Source organism: Aethalodelphis obliquidens, unplaced genomic scaffold (assembly GCF_003676395.1).
Source record: "Aethalodelphis obliquidens isolate GAN/ISIS:26980383/991018 unplaced genomic scaffold, ASM367639v1 scaffold63, whole genome shotgun sequence".
NCBI lineage: Eukaryota > Metazoa > Chordata > Mammalia > Artiodactyla > Delphinidae > Aethalodelphis > Aethalodelphis obliquidens.
In genome coordinates this window covers 9329341-9351646 of record NW_020838007.1, presented here as the reverse complement: position 1 = coordinate 9351646, position 22306 = coordinate 9329341, and positions in this window count along the sequence as shown.

Here is a 22306-nt window from a genome sequence, read left to right as displayed (position 1 = left end):
CAGTATGGTTGGTTCTAACATTTCAGTAGAAATAAAAAAAGTGAACGTGAAGGTCAAGGTAAATTTTTCGAAGAGAAAAGAACCACCACCAAGAATTCTTAAAGATACTGGCTCAGTATCTTTCCTGTAAAAGAAAAGAGCATCTTCTTATGGGATTTCAAGAGTTAATATCTTCCGTAAAGCAATGGTTTCAAATAATGAGGTGTCCTTCCAATATAATGAAAATATTAACATACAGTTCCAGTAATAGATGCCCAAGATAATCTTAGACTACACATTTAGAATCTCTGTGGATGAAAATTATTAGATAAGCCAAGCCCAGGGATGAAATTCTTGGCCGTCTCATCTTCTAGGAAATTGCGTCTCAAAACTTTGATCTTAATGATGCCGGGCAATGGTTTTGATTCTGGTAGAAAGCTACAGCAGGTGTACTTAATAGCAACATTTGCCTGATTAGGGATTTCATGGCTTAGATTACTTTATTCCCTTGTTTGTTGCTTAAATCTTTTAGTCGCACAAATAATTTTAGAAACATGAAAAATAATGAGCTTCTCCCATAAAAGCATCCTTATTCTCCATTGCTGTCTCAGATGGCAGGGCCACTGTGGCTTTGCTCTGACCCGTGGACGGTCCAGCCTGTCGATATGGGGGGTAGTTATGAGGCAAGAAGACTGTGGTTTGGTGCATTTGTTCTCTGTGCTTCATAACAGTTATTAAACCAGATCACTCTGGGGCTTGACTAATGTGTCAATGGTATGGTTTCCATAGCAACAGGGATCAATTTTTTAAAAAATCAACATCTGCATAGCATAGGGAACTCTACTCAATATTCTGTAATGGCCTATATGGGAAAAGAATCAGAAAAAGAGTGGATATACGTATATGTACAGCTGAATCACTTTGCTGTACACCTGAAACTAACACAACACTGTAAATCAACTATACTCCAATATAAGATAAAAATTAAGTTAAAAAAGCAACAGCTTCCCTATAAAGCCAAACATTAAGAAATTAAGTTATCTCCCAAGCCAATTCAAAACAGATTTGATCAACTATAAATATGCTTTATTACCTGGTCAAGTTATTTACATTACTATATCAGTAAAAAGATTTTTCTGTGAATTTTCCAAATCTAAAACACATAAAGAACAACGACAAATCTTAAACTCAGAGTATTTCCTCTGAAGAAAACTATCAAGTGTTACAATAATTTGGTCTCTGCTGAAAACCTTTTTGGAAAAGTATCATTTTCTTTGTGGACTCAAGTTACTCATAAATAAAGGTTCTGACTTGTTGCTACTAAAGGATACCAGAAATGATCTGAGTCACTGCAAAAATTAACACCGAATTTTGATTGAACGAAAGAACTAATCACATTTGTCTCATTTCACGTAAACCCGGACATGATGCTTTGGAACTTCCTGCCTTAATTTGAAAATGTATTTATAAGATTTTTCCACTAAGTTCTTGATATTGTTAGGGGGCAGCCTTACATGATGAATGGGATATAGCTCCTTGCTTGATTCCTTGGGTGGGTCTTCAACAATAGAGAAGGTAGGCTGGAGGGTGGGACGGTGGGGCCGCCATGCTCCACTCCCCCCACTCCCTAAACCCACCATTTTTTCCCATCATAACCACTACATTCCAATCTGTACACTTTGGGTTGGGTATAGACTAGTCCCCCCTCTGCTCCCCGCACTGCTGTTAGGGTTTCACAGAATTCTTTGCACTTCACACGTGGCTGTCTACACTGCCTGGCTATGTCTACAGCCTGGCTGTAAGCTCTGCAGATGAGTGGATCTAGTTGGTCTGGCGTTGTTTTTTTTTTTTTTTTTTTTTTTTAACAGGGGAATAGCCAAGCATCAACGCCTACATTGGTCAAAGTATAGAAGGAAAAAATAACACATTCAGTAAGGAACAGTTAAAAGTGGCTCTAAGGAAAGACAGTTTCAAGGAAAAGGTTAGAAAAAGAAGCACTGACAGTCCTGGGGTCTGGAATCCTTAGGCATGGGACCATTCAGCATCGTTTCCTGGCTCTGTGCCAGTCATCTGTCTGTCAGGTTTATTCTTTGCCCTTCCTCTGCTCTGCATCACGGGGCTATTTGCAAACTCCATGCTAGCCTCCTGTACAATTGGCTTGAGTTAGTTTGAGTCGGTGGGAAGCTTGGTGGGAAAATGAAGGGAGAAGCCAGGGTATTTCTCCCTGTCTCTGCTGCAGTTACCTCAGTGGTTGTAGGAGTGATGCAGCTGTGGCATTGGGTCCTAGTTACACAGCTTTTCCCCTGTGTCTCCACCCCCCAGCTCCAGGGTGGTGTAGGTTTCCTGCTGCTGCTCTGTTTTTCAGCTCTTACCACCACCTTTGTAACCAATTCCCTGTATGAAATGACCTCTGTTGAATCATGCGGCATGGGTTCTGTTTTCCTCACAGGACTATGGCTGTTATAGCTCCATTATCTTACTCTAGATAATTTTACTGGTCAGAACAACTTTTTCTTTATTAAACAACACTTTTTTTCCCTACATAGGACATCATCATCTCTGAGTTAATGTTGAATTGAGTTGCGTGTGTCTGGTTGACTCAATATAATATATAATTGATTGTATTGAATATCACATAGATAAAACATTTGGCATAAATACCAGTTTATTCTTCTCAAAAAGAAATCTGCTATTTTCTATCTTTCTAAGAAGATTATTTTAAGATGGGTGAGGTGTTAGTAATTATTAGACTAAATAGTAGTATAAATCACATTGGAAGAAAATGTGTCTTACTGAAGACCACCTGTCTACACATTTCGTGGTCCACATGATGTTTCTTTAAGGAAAACAAATTCATTTACTTCACTCCTAAAACACAGATGGTATATGCTAGGAAAAGCATCAGAAGAGATGCAGCTTTACAACAATATCAGAGAAGTGAATTTCACATTATACAAAGACCTTTCTTGCCACCAATCAAATATCTCCATATTCAGGAACAAGCTGACCAAGGTGCTTTGCCTATTAGACTTACCACTCAATGTACAATTGCTTGAGCATCCCTACAAGCCTTACAGGACTAGTTAATAAACCTAACAGGACAGAAACTCTGAAAAAGAGGCACAAGCCAATATTTCATCATTTGTGGAAAGTCATGGCACGACTTAAATTTACATTCTGGAGATATAACTGCTCTTATCCTTCAAACCTGCGGTCAGTCGGCGCCTCCTCAGGGAATCAGATCCTCTCTGTTACAGTCACAGACCCTGCCTGCCCTCAGCTGCATATCACACTTAAGTCCACACGTGTCTGCTGAATTATTAGAAGCATCTCTCTCTCCCGCTGCATAGAAAGCCCCGTGAGGGCAGGAACTGTTTCTAACGTTGCTTATTTTAATTTTCCTAGTGGATAGCACATCATCAATACTTAATGCAAGCCGAGTGAATGAGTAAAGAATAGACACAGAACTTCTCAAGCTGAGGAAGTAGCCATGGCATTGGAACTGGCCCCACTTTCTGCTTGAAGTGCTTCTTCTGACCTCCGCTTGCATTTGTCCTAGTCTGAGGCAAATTCACTTGGCCAATTATTTTCATCCCTACCAGCCCTCAAAAGGGACTGTTTGTTCATGGTGTTTTTCTAATTGTAGTATTATAAAACAGAGGATTTTGATAGGTCGACATTTTAAAAGTATAGATCTATCAAGGTGAATGAATTACATGGGATGACAGTCATCCATGTTCAAGGAACAGAAAGACTGAAGGGGGAATCCAACGTGGGAGAAAAGGTGAGAAAGTTTTCCTTAAACCGCAGCACATGAAGCAAATTGTCATTCAAGTAAGAAGTTACTGTATCTGCCCTTTGTATTGAAAAAAAAACAAAACAAAACGTTTTTGGGTCAGCAGACCCTAGACAGCAAATGAAGAAAGCTAATCTTATTTCTACGTGTGTAGCCTATGCTGTAGGAATAATGTCATTTGTCTAGAGCTTATTCAAGCATTAATACTCTAATTAGAATAAAATAAGTGAATTAGAATGTGATGGACAATAGTTTTCCCAAAGTGGTTTTTAATTTCAGCACTCAACATCAAATACACACATAGACAAATACATAAAGATATTTCTGGGGGAGGAAATCACTGTAATAGAGTGGAAATGGACATCTAATACACTTAAGTTGGTATTTTACAATTCTCAAATGGTTGATTTTTAAATTTTGGTGGAAAATGTGTCTTTTGATGAATGTATTAGAAAACTTTTGGAGAGTAGTTATCAAAACATCTTGAAATTGGTATACTGGTTCTTCATTTTCATTTTTCTTTTGTTTACTGATTTATTGTTTGGTCTAACTCTCTGACTTTAATTTTAAATGTATCCACTAAAATCTTTTGTAATTCCAAAACCTCTTTGTTTTACAAAGAAGAAAAGTTGACCGATTAACTGAATGTTAACTTTCTTGAGGATTTAGGTTATTAGAATTATCGAGATATTTTATGGGAAATGCAAGACGGTAGAAAAACATGGAAATTGCGATACTAGAGGGAAATAGTTCCCAATGGCATATTACATTCTCGTTAGTGATTAGTTGGTTTTTAAGAGATGCTCCATCTGTGGAGCATCTGACCAAAGTCAACTAACCTTGAACTCACATCAGACCTTCTTGGGAAGAAAAAAAAATTTCCCCTTTCAGAGATGATTTTTACTGCTTTTATTTTTTTAATTTCCTTTAAACTTCTTGGCTTTTTAATACGTTGTATCAAATCACGGTGCTCTGGCACTGTGACAAAGCCTATATACAGCCTCGGAGCAGGTTTTCCGGTTGGTGCAAAGGTTGTCCTGAGTTAACTTCACACCACTGACCAGTTTCCCTTGTGATACTCATTAACCGGTTACCTGAATGGAGATACCTGGGTGGCTTCTGACCATTGCAAGGGGTTGGTTTTCCTCGAGTGAACTGGTCAATTCTGATCCTCAACCTGCAGCCTTGACACCACTAGCCTTGTGTTTCAACGGACTGAGCCAGGCGAGAGGTGACACAAAAGGATGTGCTGCGATTAGAAGCAACACCACTGCAAATGTTCACAGAGAAGAGGATAAATTAATATTAATCCCTTAACACGTACTCATTTATCAAACTTCAGTGATATTGTCTTACATAAAGAAAGATGGTGATTGGGTGAATAATTTTACCTTTAAGTATATGAACAATTTTGGGGGATGCTGAGCAATGTATCTTTATTGCCACAGAACCATAAGCAACGGAATAAAATTACAGGTAAGAGAGCGTTTACGATAAGTAAATAAGCACTTGGAATCTCTTTAAACCATTCGAGACAGAGCGTGATATGTTGCTCTCTTGATGTCTGGGGCCATTTGCCTACTTAACCATGGAAGGATTCGTCTACGTATACTACTGTGTTCCCACCAAAGGTAGGTTCTATGTTCAGCCCTTAGGAGACTGAAGGTCCTCTCCAAGTCTATTAGTTGTAAACCAAATATACAGCATAGAAAATAAGCTAATTCTTTAAAAAATTAAAAGTCATAAGAAATTGCTTTAGCTCAGATTTTTGAGTAAACAGTCCTTTCAACTTTCTTAGCTCCTGCAATGGTATGTCCAAGAGTTCTACTCTAAATTTTCCAAATGGAAATATTTAAACCATTGAAATACGGACGCTTAAGTGATGATAGTAAGATGTCTGATATTTCAGTCACACACACTAAGCTTTTATGTGGCACAGAGCTTCAAAAACTCTTGGAATTTCCTAAGTGATGAGAGCAATAAAGGGGTCTTTTGTTATGTTAATAAGGTGCCTTTTGGACTGCACCTAAGGATGGGGGCTGGTTGGCAGGAAAACCAGGCAAGACAGGAGAGGGTTGGAACTTTCAGTCCCACTTCCTGACCTCTGGGGAGGGGAGAAGGCTGAGGTTGAGTTCAGTCACCAATGGCCAATGTTTTAATCAATTGTGCCTATGTAATGAAGCCCCCATAAGACCCCAAAAGGACAGGGTTTGGAGAGTTTCAGGGTTGGTGAGCATACGGAGATGTGGGGAGACTTGCCTGGAGGCGGCATGGAATCTCTGTGCCCTTTCCTCATACCTTGCCCGTCTGTCACTTCATGCAGCCACTGGTTGGTATCCTTTTGTATCCTTTGTAATGAATCAGCAACCTAGTGAGTAAACTGGCTTCCTGAGTTCTGTGAGCCTCTCTGACAAATTAACTGAACCCAAGGAGGGGTTGTGGGAACCTCTGATTTATAGTCTGGTTAGAAATGTAGGTGGCAACCTGGATTTGAGATTGGTATCTGAAGTGGGGGAGGGAGGGTGGCAGTCTTGAAGGACTGAGCCCTTAACCTGTGTGGTCTGACTCTATCTCCAGGTAGACAGTGTCAGAATTAAGTTAAACTGTAGGACCCTGACTTGGGGATTGAGAATTGCTCGATGGTATAGGGAAACAGCCATCCCCCGACCGCTTGGAATTGGGTTCAGAACCCTTTTTAGTTATCTCTTTGGGATTCTCATAAACTAGGCTCTAGTAAGATGGAAAAAAAAAAAAAAAAGGCTGAGGGGGGACTCCATGGCTTAGATGAAGTTATTTCATCCAAGACTTTTTGCTTGGGGCTTTTTATTTCCACCCCTGTCAGACTGTACTGAAGAAGGAAAACTATTTTCAACATTATTATTATGAGAAGACACTTCATCTCTTGCCCTTAACATTAGGTACATATTTATTTTGTTTTTCTCAATATACGAAGGCTATAGGCAGTGGTTTATCCCTTGCGAATGCATAGGTATTTTATTTTAAGGAAGGAAATGGTCAAATGTCGAAAACATAAAAAGATCAAACATAGTTTAGAATAAAGCTATCTTCCTAAAAAGATACTATCTTAGAAACACTTCCTTTCTTATCATACATTAGAACCATGTTTATATGATGCCACTCAAGGGATGGGAATAAAAGGCCCTGTAGGGCACAGCCTCTGGTCAAAAGCCTCTGATACCAAACTGTCAAAACATGATATTTGATGTTAAGTGGTGTGAACAGGTTTTATTTTAACTGACACATTGGAAGATGAGTAATAGGATGAGTGAAAGATCAAACAGTGAATGTACTTCAATGAAAGGTGAACAATATTCTAATAAGTAAAATAAGAACTATTTCACACTAGACAGTTGAGTCACACTTAATGATTTTAAAGCAAAAAGTTATTTGACTTATGTCCCTAGTGCCACAGCCTTGTGTTCAAATAAATGGAAAGTCTCAGAATTGTTTACGAGAAACACGTGAAAGAACTGTTTGAGATAATGATAAATACAAGATTAGGAAATTCTCAAAGGGTCTATAAATTGCTAAAGTGTTGAGGTACTTCTGCCCAAGGTAGAGTCCCAAGGGACCAGATTTATCTCCTGCCTGAAACAACCAAAAACACTGGACAAAATATATGAAACGACAGTTTTCAAAGCACTAGACATCAGGCAATGGAAATCAGTGATTCCTGAGAGATGGGAAAGAAATGAGGAAAACCTGTCGATTTTCATTCACTTATTGCAAAGAGAGTTTCCAGGCTACGGCACAGGGAGGGGAAAATCCAGGCAGAGCCCAGCTGAGCTGACTGCATGAGTGTAGGAGACAAAGTCCAAGGAGACCAAGGCAGATGGAGTTTTCAGGACAGTACCCAAGAGGAGACAGCTATACAGAGAGAATCCCAGAGAGGTGCAGAGGGTCTGACCAGCAAATGCATGTGAAGAAACTACCCAAGTCTGGGGGAAAACATATCTGAAAAGATTAGCAAACAGCATGTGCTGCTCATTCAGAGCTGAGAATAGCACTTGTCCTTACCAGGCAGATTGGAACAGTTCAGGATTCATGGGGCCCATCTAACAAATCATAAAAGCACGACTCAAAAAAAAATCAAGCTGTTTCCAAGTGATTTATTTATATCACAGAACAAAGCTCAAGAATCGCTTTTAGAAATACAAAAATATCCAGCGCTCAACAAAGTAAAACTCACGGTGTCTAGTAACCAATCAAGATCAGTAGAGACACTGAAGATATAAAAGGGCCCCAAATTGAATAGAGAGAAAATTAATATGTGTGCGATGAAAAATATACTGGATGGGGCTTCCCTGGTGGCGCAGTGGTTGAGAGTCCGCCCGCCGATGCAGGGGACACGGGTTCGCGCCCCGGTCCGGGAAGATCCCTCATGCCGCGGAGCGACTGGGCCTGTGAGCCATGGCCGCTGAGCCTGCGCGTCTGGAGCCTGTGCTCCGCAACGGGAGAGGCCACAGCAGTGAGAGGCCTGCGTACCGCAAAAAAACAAAAAACAAAAAACAAACACTGGATGGGATGGATGGAAGACGACATTGCAGAAGGAAAGATTAGTGGATTTCAAGACACAGAAATCGAAACTATCTGAAATGATACAGAGAAAAAAGAATCCTTCAAAGACAAAAGAGCATTGGTGAGCTGGGACTACGTTAAGCGGCCTAATATTTGTGTAGCTGGAGCCCCTGAAGGGGTTACTGAAGAAATAATGGCTGAAATTTGGTGAAAACTATTAAATCTACTAATCTAAGAAGCGCAATGAATTCCAAACATGAGAAATATGAGGAAAACTACACCAAGGCGTAATCTACCTGTATAGAGCTGGTAACAAAGGGGGAATCTTAAAAGCAGCCAAAGAAAGAGGATGTTATTTACAGGGGAGGAAAGATAAGAATGGCAGATATCTCGCAGAAGCAACGTAACCAAAAAGATCTATCTTTAAAGTACGTAAAGAAGAAAAAGTCCTATCAACCTAGAAATCTATACCTGGGGAAAATATCTCTCAAAAGCGAAGATGAAATAAAGATGTTTCACTCTGAAGGAATTCCTCTGACGTCTCATTTCTTTTCTTTTCTAGAAGGTGCCAGTCGTTAGAGGTCTACTGAATAGGCAGGATAATGGCCCCCAAAGATGACTATGTCCTAATCTCTGGAATCTGTGAATAAGATACAGTCAGTTCAGGCTGCTATAACAAGTACCACAGACTGGGAGGCTTAAACGAGAAAAATTTATTTCTCAGTTTTAGAGAATGGAAGTCTGAGGTCAGGGTGCCAGGGTGGTCGGGTTCTGTGAGAGCAGACTGTCCGCTCACCCTTGTACCCTCCCGTGGTGGAAGGGCAGCTGGAGAGCTCTGTGGGGTCTCCTGTATGAGGGCACTAATCCCACCCTGGAGGGCTCCACTCTCATGATTTAGGCACCTCCCAAAGGCCCTGCCTCCTAATCCATCACCTTGGGGGTTAGGATTTCAACATACGAATTCTGAAGGGAAAACAAACATTCAGTCCATAAGGTAGCTTATGTGGCAAAAGGGACTTGGCAGGAATGATTGAGGCAAAAATCTTGAGAGCAGGAGATTATCCTAATTAGGTAGGTCAAATGTAATTACAGGGGTCCTTATAAGTGAGAGGAAAACAGGGGAGTCAGAGCCAGAGACTGATTTGAAGATGAAGGAGGGGCCATGAGCGAAGGAATGTTTTTTTGGTGGGGGGGGGGGTCTCCAGAAGCTGGAAAAGGAAGGGAAACCTCTCCCCTACAGCCTCCAGAAGGAATACAGCCCCACCAACACCTTGACTTTAGCCCAGTGACTCCCATTTTGGACTTCTGGCTTCCAGAAATGTAGGCTAACACATGTGTGTTGTTTTAATTTAAGCCCCTACGTTGGTGGTAATTTGTTATAGCAGCAATAGAAATTTTTTTTTTTTTTTTGTGGTACGTGGGCCTCTCACTGTTGCGGCCTCTCCCGCTGCAGAGCACAGGCTCCGGACGCGCAGGCCCAGCGGCCATGGCTCACGGGCCCAGCCGCTCCGCGGCATGTGGGATCTTCCCGGGCCGTGTGCACGAACCCGCGTCCCCTGCATCGGCAGGCGGACTCTCAACCATTGCGCCACCAGGGAAGCCCCATGCAATAGGAATTTAATATACTCCTATTCAGGGTATGGCGTTTGTGTTCTCATTGACCAAGGAGGTCGATTTTACACGTGTCAGATATTTTCAAAACTTTACCTATTTGTTGATGACCACACTGATAATTCCTTTGTTTGGTTAACCTTGAAAATGTATTCAACAGTTTTCTGCTTCAAAAGTATTTTAGACATTGGTTACTTGACAATTTTAAAATCCTGATTGTAAATCAACTATACTTCAATTAAAAAAAAAACAATGTTGTGTTAATTTCTGCTGTACAGCAAAGTGATTGTTATACATATATATTCTTTTTTATATTCTTTCCTATTATGGTTTATCACAGGCTATTGAACACAGTTCCCTGTGGATACAGTAGGACCTGTTTATCCACTCTATATATAATAGTTTGCATCTTCGAACCCCAAATTCCCACTCCATCCCTTCCCCAAGCCCCCAGCTTGGCAACCACAAGTCTGTTCTCTATGTCTGTGAGTCTGTTTTGTAGATAAGTTCGTGTCATATTTTTAGATTCCATATATAAGAGATAGCAGATGGTATGTCTTTCTCTGACTTCATTTAGTATGATAATCTCTAGATCCACTCATGTTGCTGCAAATGGCATTATTTCATTCTTCTTTATGGCTGAGAAGTACTCCATTGTATATATGTACCATATAAAACCTCCGGTTGTTAAAACTTTGCTGTTGGAAGCAAAGCACTTAGATCTATAGTTCTCTCTCTGAAGAATGTCTTTCTTATGGTCCTAGCCATTCATCTCTTTTATAGTAAATCACACAGAACCCAGTATGGGAATCTCAGAGTCTGTATTTGATGGGACTACATTCCTCAGTGGGGTCATTTTTACTTTTTTCCCCATTTCATATTTTTTTAAACAACAATAAGAAGGAGAGTGGGGAATGTCTGGTGTTGTAGTTGGGACTTCAGTGCTACTGTTAAGAGAAAATGCAATCTGAGGGAGGCCAAAAAAAAGAAAGCTACCGAATGAACAAGAAGTAGTCTCCTAGCCAAGTCAAGTACTATAGCATCGGCCAAAAAAACACATGAAGATTGAGAAAAGGAAGTTGAGAGTTCACAATTTGAGAAACAGAAAGTCTAAGACAGTTTAATCCTGTTTTTTTTTTCAAGTATAGTTAATTTACAATGTGGCACGTGTACAGCAAAGTGATTAAGTTACCTATCTATACATATCTATATATACATATATATTTTTCAGATTTTTTTCCATCATAGGCTATTACAAGATATTGAATATAGTTCCCTGTGCTATACAGTAGGTCCCAGTTGTTTACCTATTTTATATATAGTAGTATGTATTTGTTAATCCCAAATTCCTAATTTATCCCCCCTCCCCCCGCCCTTTGGTAACCGTAAGTTTGTTTTCTATGTCTGGTGAGTCTATTTCTGTTTTGTATGTAAGTTCATTTGTATCTTTTTTGTAGGTTCCACATATAAGCGATATCATATGATATTTGTCTTTCTTTGTCTTAGTATGACACTCTCTAGGTCCATCCATGTTGCTGTAGTTGAAGCCCGTCGAGGAAAAAAGCTTTTGTAGGTTCTGTGGAATTTGAGGATATAGAGTTATAAATAAGGATATTTTCTGTAGCATCTTTTCTCTCCCCTGTGTGGCCTCCAAGCATTGAGAGGAAGGTTTTGAGTGATAGCTTCTCAGGAGGCAACATGTTACTTTTTTAAAAAGCCCCCAGTTAGCACTGTCCTCCTGTTTGCCGTAGTCGTTGGTACCAGACTCTTCCTAAGCAAGTCCTGTGTTTAGATGTTTGAGGCACTTCTGAGATGGACTCACCTAGAACATCTCAAGGAACACTGTCAGACATCTTATTCTTATAGCTTGATCTTTCTGCTCGAGCATGAACCCAAAAATGCCAGGGATGACCTTTGGTAGTTTTTCTTCCTTTGTCCACCAGTAGTTTAGTTCAACCTACTAGTTGGAGGTTTCTTTCAAACATGGAAGAAATTTCAGCACCGAATTATATCCTCACTCAATGAACTCAACTCCTCCTTGACAGCTTTAAATGAGTAGCCAGTCTTTTACAGGTGAACTTCTGTACCTTCATAATCTCCTCAGGGTTTTTTTTTTTTTGCGGTACGCGGGCCTCTCCCGTTGCGGAGCACAGGCTCCGGACGCGCAGGCTCAGCAGCCATGGCTCACGGGCCCAGCCGCTCCGCGGCATGTGGGATCCTCCTGGACCGGGGCACGAACCTGCGTCCCCTGCATTGGCAGGCGGACTCTCAACCACTGCGCCACCAGGGAAGCCCCTCAGGTTTTTTTTTTTTTCTCTTTCTTTCTTTTCAAGGGGCAGAAACATTTTTCTCTCTATATATTGTAAGATACAATTTAACATGAGAAGAATCTTGAAAAAACTGCATGTAGTGTTTTCCTTAGATCCTCATGTTGACTTGAAACTTCTAAACTCTTCTCTAAACTTTTTCATCCAGTTTTTCTCCAAACACATTAGACTCCCGTTTGCTCCAGACCAGAGTTCTCCATCAGAAACAATATGTTAGCCACAAATGTAAGTGAAAATTCTAGTAGCCTCATTAATAAAGAGAGAGGTGCAATTAATTTTAGGAATCTATTTAAAACAATCTATCAAAAAGTATTATTCTTTTGACATGTAACCAGTATAAAATTAGTAAGGGGTTATCGTCCATTTTCTCTTTTTATACTGAGGCTTCAGATCCAGTGTGCACTTTATGTCAATGGCACATTTCAGTTCAGATAAGCCTCATTCCAAACGCTCAACAGCTGCTCTTGACAAGTGGTTCAGGTGTTAAAGCACATGGCGCTAATTTCTCTCCCTTCACAGCCCCCAGGAAAGTCCTCCCCTGAGAATTACTTCATTTCCAGTGTCTTGAGTTTTCCATTGGATTCTTTTTGTCTTCCTTTAAACTGCACAGGCCTTCCTGAAAGCCCTTCGCTTGCATGTAACTGCTTTGGGTGCAGTTGATCAATTTCCTGTTCCCTATAAGCTCTGTAAGTAAAACCTAGGTCTCTTCACCGCCTTAGACGTTGCTGACAACTGTCTCCTTCCCTCCTGGGGTGGTTTCACAGCTGCCTGCTCATTCCCTCTTTTCTTCGCCTTGCAGATTCATCCCAATAGAGGGGGGTGGGTACAGGCAGTGCTTCTCAAACCTGAGCACCTCAGAGCCCCCAGAGGACATGTTATCATACTGCTGGGCCCACTTCCAGAGCTGCAGATTCCAGAGATCTGGGGTGAAGCTGGAGATCTGCATTTCTGGTAAGTCCCCAGGTGGTGCTGTTGGTCTGGGAACCCTGCTTGGAGATACCCTGTCAGTCCTTGGCCCTGTGGCCTTTCCCCCAGAAGATGCCTGCCCTGCAGCCACACCCGCTTTTCTGGCCCACAGAGCCCCAAGGTGGGCTGTGCTTCAGGGCCACCTGGCATCAGCCTGAGTCAGTCCTGGCCAAGGGTAAAGGCACCTTCTCTGGCCAGTGATGGGTTCTGGCAAATGAGATGCGGGGGATGGCGGAGCTTCTAGGAACTTTTCATGCTTTGTAAAAGGGACCCAAGACAGGCTGGTTATTTTCCTGCTTCTGGACATTGTTGCCTAGCTGCATCCCTTAGGGCTAGAGTCAGCATGCTGGGCCCCTGAGGGCAACGGCAGAAGAGGTCAAGCTTGCACTGACTACAGACACAGAGAGGAGAGATGGAAGGGAAGTAGGTTGTGGAGGATCTCACACAGCCACCGGAAGAAACCGTCCTGGGGCCTCCCTCCTGTGCTGTGTGCAGTAGTAAGTATACACGTTGTTTAGGCCACTTTTAACTTCGTGCAGGAAACCTTCTGACACTCCATCTGAGAGCTTTCATCTCTTCCCTCTCTAATCGCTAAGTCTGGTTGGTGATTTCCTGAAGTCCGCTCTCAGCTCCACTTCTTCCTCGACTGAATTCTCTCTCCCCTCCCTGCCTTTCTTCCTCTGCCAGAGATGAGGGGAGGCCAGTCCCTAACATTTTGGGGGCTTAGAACAGGAACATAAACGGAGGGTCCTCGCGCATCTCTCTTCCCACACCTGGATGCGTCCCATGCCGGGAGTGGGATGCATGTGGGCACCTGCGTGTGAGTCCAGGCTCTGCCCCAACTCTCCACCCCCTGGCCATCCCTGTCAGAGGATTGAGGACCCTGGTGCCCGGTCAGCCACAGGAGGGCGACCTCGGGAAGAGCTAGGCAGGGATTGGAAGTTGGCTCAGGGACGCTTGATTGGGAACTGCAGCTTCCCAGGTACGAGGAGCGTGGTCTACAGGTGGGGCGATGGGAAGCATGGACTTCAGGGATCCCACAGACTCCTCATGCTGCTGTGGGGGGCATGGCCAGAGGAAGGCCACAGTGGGCCTTCTAATCCAGCGCGCCCGGGGCAGTGGCCTCAGCTGCTCAGGTGTCAGAACTGGATGAAGGATGCTGATGTGACTGAGCAGGTTCTTGCACTCTGAGTCACATACAGTAAAGGCTTGCATGGCTGCATAGGAATGTGTCACATCTAATGCTTTGATCCTGCTTTGGAACATGATAGTACCCCAGCATATTGATTTTGTGAAAAGATCTGGGAATTTTTGTTTGAGGTTTTATATTTTATTGTACTACGTACAATCAGGCATTTAAACCTTAGTGGTAAGATTTTCCCTATAGTAGTATTTCTGATGCCCATATTCCTTCTTTTTCCTTGGATTCCTTTGCTGCAATAAATTCTCTAGTTATTTTTTCAGAAAGGACCTCATTTAGTAAACTTTATTCAGAACGCTCTGTTTTCCCACATTAAATTTGAGTATGAACTAGATACAAACGACTATTCATTTTCCCTCCACACTTGGGAAGGTTGGCCCCAGGCGTGCTGGCACACAGCACTACTGATGACAAGTCTGGCCCACCTCGTCCTCACTCCCTTGTCATTAATCTGTGTCCACCCCTCCCTCTGCCTGAAAGATGTTATACATGCGTAAGTTTATTTACATCTGGATATTCTGGAGGTGAACCGTGCTGTGCCCTGCAGCTCAGGGAAATTTTCTTCAAAGTCGCTCAGTATTTTCTCTCCTCCAGTTTCTGCTCTTCTAAAACTCCTGTTAGACAGATGTTTAAGATTTGGCTCTATTTTCTATTCTTACGTGTCCTGACTCATCCCATTCTATCCATCCCTGCATTTGTTTACGGGATATTTTAGAGGTTCCTTCCAGAGTATTCATTCTTTGAGCCGGTTTCATTCTGCTCTCCAGACTTTAGGCTGAGACTGTATATTTGGGTTTTGGTCATATGGTTAATTTGTTCTATTTTTATTAAATATTATTGAATATTTGAGGAGGAGGATTATGTTATTTTCATATTTATTTTCAAGTTGCCTTAGTTTTCTGTTGACACTCTTTCCTTGGAGTGAGTTCTTCACTGTCGAATTTGATGTTTCGCTTTGAAGTGTTTTCTTTCAAAGTTTGATGATTCCTGGTTTTCTGTTCACACTTATGGTCAGGGCAGGACTGAAGTCTGAATTGCCTCCGCTGAAATAAGAAACCCTATTAACTTTTCTATTAATGTGAGTTCTGATCTCAGCAGTCTGTCTTCTATCATTGTGGGGAGGGCAGGATAGGTGAGAGGCATTTCTCCTTACCTGCAGCGAAGCCTAGGGGCCCCTCCTGTTAGAGTCCCCACCTCCAAATACACCCTCAGTGCTCTACCCTGGGGGCCGACACCAGCCTCACCGGCCCCATTTCATTCCCCCAGGTTCTTGTCTGCTTCCCTTAAAGAAAAACCAGCAGAAGAGCTTTCACTTAGGTCAAACAGTAGTTCTTGAGCTGTTTAGTCTGGAGGAGAGAGTCACAGGTGCATGAGGGTGAGGTGCCCTACTGACCTTGCTTTTCCCAAGGCCATCTCTTAATTACCGACTCATCTGCCCCAGGGCCCTTTCTAGGGCCTGATACAGTATGCCTCTAGCTCTCTACTGGGATTTTTTTTAGGAAACTTTATTCTTGAAGGTCCATTCTCTTCTGTGTATTTTAGGCTGTGATGTTTTGTTTTAACTTGAGATATTATTGACATGCAACACTGGGTAAGTTCAAGGTGCACAGTGTGTTGATTTGATCCAGTTACACGTTGCAAGATGATTACCACCTTGATGTTCACGAACACCTCTCTCACATCAGATAATGATCGTTTCTTTTTTTGTGGTGAGAATATTTAAGATCTGGTTCCTTAGCAATTCTGGCATATGATACAGTATGCTTGACTCTAAGCAGGATTCTGTGCGTTAGATCTCCAGGACCTCTTTATCTTCTGGTTGCAAAGTTTTCCCTTTGACCCGCTCCCTAATTTGGGCTGTGGTTTTATCCTCAGTTTGATTCCATCTGCTTTATGAGTTCTCTCCTGATGGCTACCTTCATATTTTTCAGCGTAGTTATGGGTTCTTTTTTTGTTTCTATCACCAGTATCTTATTTTATGGCCTGACTGCTCACTGATGCTATAGGTATATCTTTCTCTCTGAGTGTTAGCACCACTCCAGTTCACCACCTACAATGATATTATGGAATATGACAGCCACTGGCCCCACAAGGCCATTGAACACTTGACTTTGAACCAAGAAAAAGGACTGAAATATCTACTGAAAATTTTAATCTAAATTATAGTTTGAAATTGTAATATTTTGGATGTACTGGTTTAAATTGAATATAGTCTCAAAATTAACGTCACTGGTTTCTTTGTTCTCTTACAATACGGCTACTAGAAAATGTAAAATTTCATGTGTGGCTCATCGTATTTCCATCGGACAATGCTACTACTCGCGTTGCTGCAAGAGTCATTCCTTAGATAAAATTAGGAGGAGGAGGTCAAGATATCACTGGAGATGTAGACTACCCATCCACCCCCAAACCTCATCAAAGACACGCAAGAGTGAGATAAATTATGCTCCTAAAATTGGCAGTGTGGGTGGAGAGAAGAGGTCAGGCCAGAGGCACCGTATTCTTCAGTAGAATCTACGTGATTTAGGGATCGATTTATCATGAGTACAAAGCTCAGGAAAAAGTTCAGTGTTTCAAGCTGGGGACCACGGTAAGTCACGTGAATCGGGATGTCATACAGGAAGAAAGGAGAGCAGACGTGTCAGTGAAGGTAGGAAAATAATGAGTTTGGCTTCAGATTCGTGGTGTGTGAGGTGTCCCTGGGCATCCACATGTCCCCATAGACGGAGGACGGCATGAGCAATGCTAGGAGCATGCGGCTAGGGGTAAACATGGGGGTCGTCAGTACAGTGGATGAAATCACGTGGGGCACACCCCCCCGTGTTGGCGCTTTGGGAAACATACCAGGTAAGCGTGGTCTGATGAGGAAAAGCCTTGAAGGAAAAGGGACTGTTAGCCAAAGGAACCTTGACTAACTTATATACTCTGACACCTAGCATAGCAAAGGTACAAGACAGGCCTCAGGTGGACACTTGTGTAACTTACTCTCAAAGTGTTCACAGTCGCTTTCGATACACTTAGTGTTTCAGCAGTTACTAGAGCATGACGTACGTTTTAACCAGTGGAAGCTATGATCAGTCAAGGGATTTCAGGAGGTGGTACATAAGTATAAGAAGAAAGTACAAACCTGTGGACAAAGGGAGTTCGGCGTGGAAATAAGGGAGTCTCACCTTGGTACAGTCTAATTGGGATGAATGACTTTTGCTTCTATTCCTGCAGGTTTATAACGATTCTATTAAGAGAATTAACTGGCTGTGGTAGGAAATGTAACCAAATTTAGGTTAACTCCTAATCTAAAGCAGAGCACAAGGTGGTTTCAAGTCCTAAGTACTTGGCCAAAGGGAGATTCCTGTTGTTTTTAATGCTAAAGGAATAGAATTGAAACATGGAGGGAAAAAGCCCACAACTCTGTAAACACCCTGAGGCACGGATTCTCTCTATTTCTTTTCTGTGGCCTAAATTCAGAGCCCAAAATGCTGAATGACACCAAAAAGCAGATGATCACTGTCAAATATTTTTGAGCTAGGGCATACAGTCAGTATGGGAACTTCAGCTAATTCTCAAATTGAAGTCTCTCTAGAATACTCTGGAGGACTTGAATGAAAAACTTGATCTTGTTTGTAGCATTTTGAAAAATACTAGCCAGAAGGGGTTTAGGTGGAGTTCAAAACATAGTCTATGGTTTGGGTTAAAAGTAAACATTGAGGACTACATAAAGACCATGGCGTGAGATTTCTGTTACGCTGCCCAAGCATCTATCTTTGGAATAATGACTTTTGGGATTCAAGAAGGAGAGATTTGAGTATGTGGTTTTACCATTGATTGGAACAACCCATCTTCTGGACATTGGAGCAGATTCTGATCAAATTATGAAATAATACATTAAGAGGCACCAGCATGGCATTGTAGGAGAACAACAGAGTTCATCAATTCAACATGCTTGTGTGGGGTGCAATGTTCTAAGTAACGCTCTAAGTGATCTGGGATGAAAAAGAGAAAATCCCTGCCTGCTTGGAGTTTATACTCCAGTTGCCAGATACAGGTAAATATTTAAACAAATAACTATTTAAATAATTTCAAGTAAGTGCTCAGAAGGAAATAAAAATGGGATAGAGAGTGATGGGGTGGCGGGGAACCACTGTGGCGAATGTGGTTAGGAAAGGGGTTGGAAAAGGACAGTTCCAGGCAGAGGGAACAGCAGCTGTAAAGGGGGAAAGCCCAGAGGCAGGAGAGGCTTCTTATGTTCAAGAGGGAGAAGGAAGGCCAGGGTGGCTGGGATTCCATGGGGCTGGCTGGGTAGGGTAGTGGTGGAAGATAAGGATAGGGAAGCGGCATCCTATAGTCATGGTAAGAGACTTGGATTTATTCTGCTTGTGGGGGGGAAGCCTTTGGCAGGTTACAGTCAGAGAACTGTTATGGTCTGAGTCACCTTGAAACAGAATCACTCCAGTTGCTTGGTGGAGCATGGACCAGTGGAGGTGAGTGGGAAGTTATGAAGCTCTTGCCATGGATTAAAGGAAGAGAGAAGGTGGTTTCAACTGTGGTTGCAGCAGGGGAGATGGTACAAAGGAGTTGCTTCAGAAAGAGTGGGAGCAAAAGCTGATCAAAGGGGTGTGTGGAAAGTTAGCGCAGGAAAGAAATCCAAGATGGCGCCCAAGATTTTGGCCTGAGTAACTGATATATGGGGGTGGCATCTCCTGAAACGAGGAAGACTGGGGAGAAGCAGGTTCGAGGCAGGTGAGGATTCTGTTTCGGACCTCTGACATTTGAGATGCTTATTAGGTATTCAAGTGGAGACGCCAGGCTGACAGTTGAAGAAGTGAGTGTGAAGGCGAGAGGGAAGTCTGGGCTGGGGATGCAGACCCGGGTGACCCCAGCGTGCTGTCCACAGTCCTGGGGCTGGGTGAGATCATCGAGGGACAGAGAAGGCAGTGGGGACAAGAGCTCCCCGGGGCCTTCTGACATTCCAGGGTCCAGGAGAGGATGAGAGAGCAAAAGTTTCTGCAAGAAGCGGAAGGGAAACCAGGCAGCACGGGACCTAGAGAAGACAGTGGTTTGAAAAAGGACTAGTCGGCTGGTTCAAACTGCTGACCGACCAAGATGCAGAGAAGACTGACCACGGGACCTGGCAAGGCATAGGTCAGTGGTGACATCACAAGAATTAAGAGACTGTGGTCCTAGTTCTGTCGGTAGCTAGGCAGAAGTTTCTGCAAATTTTCCCTGAAGTGGGGATTATGGTACTAAATATAATGCTTTGCTTACAGGGTCAAAGGAGAAAAGAATATACTTTTTGAAATTTTCTAGTTTGCAAAGATCTACACTTGTGACCTTCTGTTTATACAGAACTAAGATCATAGCCTGAAATAAATGCTATTAGTTTAGGAGCTTAGGCTATGTCAGTAACTCGGCATTTTATTTCTTTGCCACAGAGATGTTGTCAATGAGTTGATGTTTCTGTGTATGTGAAAGTGCCTCTCGGCGTCCACGGAGCAGTGTGCCAGCCACATTCGTGGAGGGCATTCAAGTAATGATGGTTTGCCTGCTTCCTCAAAGCAGTTACTGGGTCTCACTTATGCGCCGGGCACCGCGGTAGGTACGCAGAGAACCAGCAGCGAATGAGAAATAGACCCTGAACATAGCAGCTCTGGTAACTTTAACCACTGTTGCAGGGTTTGATTCATCCTGTTGCAGGGTTTGATTTAGAGCAGGGGTGTCCGACCAGCAGTGTCAGCAGTACCCTGGAACTTATTAGATACGCAAATTGTAGGGCCCCAGCCTAGACCTACTGAGTCAGAAACTGAATCAGCAGTCCATGTTGGAACAAGCCCTGCAGGTGATCCTGATGCAGGCTCAAGTTTGAGAACCACCGGCAAGGACGGAGGCAGTCTGTCACCCTGGAAATGCCCCCACCATCTAGGCTCCATCTGAAAATGACAGCATCTAAGGAGAAGACATCACGTACAGTCAGCCCTCCACGTCTGGGGGTTCCGCACTGACGGCTTCAACCAACCGCAGGTCAAAAGTATTCTAAAAAAAAATTCCAGAATGTTCCAGAAAGCGAAACTTGAATTTGCCACGTGCCAGCAACTATTTACAGAGCACTTACGTTGTATTAGGTATTACAAGTAATCTAGAGATGATTGAAAGTACATGAGAGGATGTGTGTAGGTGCTATGCAAATACTGTGCCATTTTATATAAGGGACTTGAGCACGCACGGATTTTGGTATCCGCTGGGGTCCTGGACCCAATCCCCCACGGCTACTGAGGGATGACTATACAGAGGTTAATGGTGGTGGTTGTCACTCTCCGTTCCGTTTCTGAAAGCCGTCCTTGGTTATTTTGGCTTAAGGCATATCTGAGTCTACTTTTGGCTTCAGACTATGTGAAGCTATTTAAAAGTTGGGGGGGTTATTTATTTCCATTATGTAAGTAAGACTGTTGAGCGCTTCTGAGAAAATCACCCAACTGTACAGATTGGTCCCAGTATAAATGTATAGCTCTCGGCTGCACTGGGCACCAGATGCCAGGTGGAGGCCCACGTCCTCCTTGTCACTGCTGCCTCGTGTTCTACCGGTAGCTGTTTGGAACATTCTTTCTGCCTACTTGTTAATCATTCCCAACAATCAATCTTACCTCTTACTCTTTATTTTCAGGTAAAATAACTTACTGGAAAATTTTCCTGACACTAGTCCCGAAAATGTACCTAACTCCATCACTTCTTTCCTCCTTTGATCATGCTTAGAGGAAGGAGCTATAAGTTCACCAGGCTCCCATCTTCGCCTCCTCTTCTATTGTATCTTAAGCCCTTCACTCTCTATCAGTATCTTTCCATCGGCATTTAATCATGGTTAAGAGGCTCTCTCATCTTAAAAGGAAAAGCTGGATCTTGTCTCAATTTCATATCACTTTCAAGCTGTTGATCTCAATCTTTTATTTTGTGCAGCAAAATTTCTAGTACGTGTCTGTCTTGTTCTCTTTCTAGTCCCATCAACCAGCCTGCCATTTGTATCAGGGCAGCCAGTTGACTAACATTGGATGAATAAAATGGCTGGATGTATGCCTTAAAGAAAACTTGAAAATACAGAAAGTTAACAAAAAAATGTGTATCAAGCATCATCTCTTTACCTAGTGAAAACCATCATGGAAGTTTTAAATAGCAAGCGTCTTTATATTCCTGGTCCTCAAAAGACAAATAATTGTCTTATGCAGCTTTAGAAAGAGCACAGTAATGTGTGCAGGATGATTTAGAACCGGCAGTCAGTAACTTGTGCAAATGTTACCTAGAAAAAGCAGAGATAATTGAAATTCAAGGGAAGTACCTTTTCTTGCTACTTTAAATCTTCAGACTCCATCAAACCTCTGTTGGAACAGCTAATAAGTGATACCATGGAAAGGAGCTTTTTTTTTTTTTTTTTGCGGTACGCGGGCCTCTCACCGTTGTGGCCTCTCCCGTTGCGGAGCACAGGCTCCGGACGCGCAGGCTCAGCGGCCATGGCTCACGGGCCCAGCCGCTCCGCGGCACGTGGGATCTTCCCGGACCGGGACACGAACCCGTGTCCCCTGCATCGGCAGGCGGACCCTCAACCACTGCGCCACCAGGGAAGCCCCGGAAAGGAGCTTTTTAATTTCTCCTTCTTCCTACCCAACTTTATGGAGAGAATAATCATAATAACAAACAACTAGTGATAAAACAACTGATTTTGGGGGGAAGAGCACTGTTCCTCCAACTTCCATCTAAAAGACATCCACTGCAGGTGTTAACAGGCTGATGAGACAAAAAGGAGAAAGAGGTAACTAATGAACGAAAAGCACTGGGAAGACAGGAGTCTATTCTGAAAAGAAATACTACTTTTCCTAACAATATTCAAAGAAAATGATGATTAGG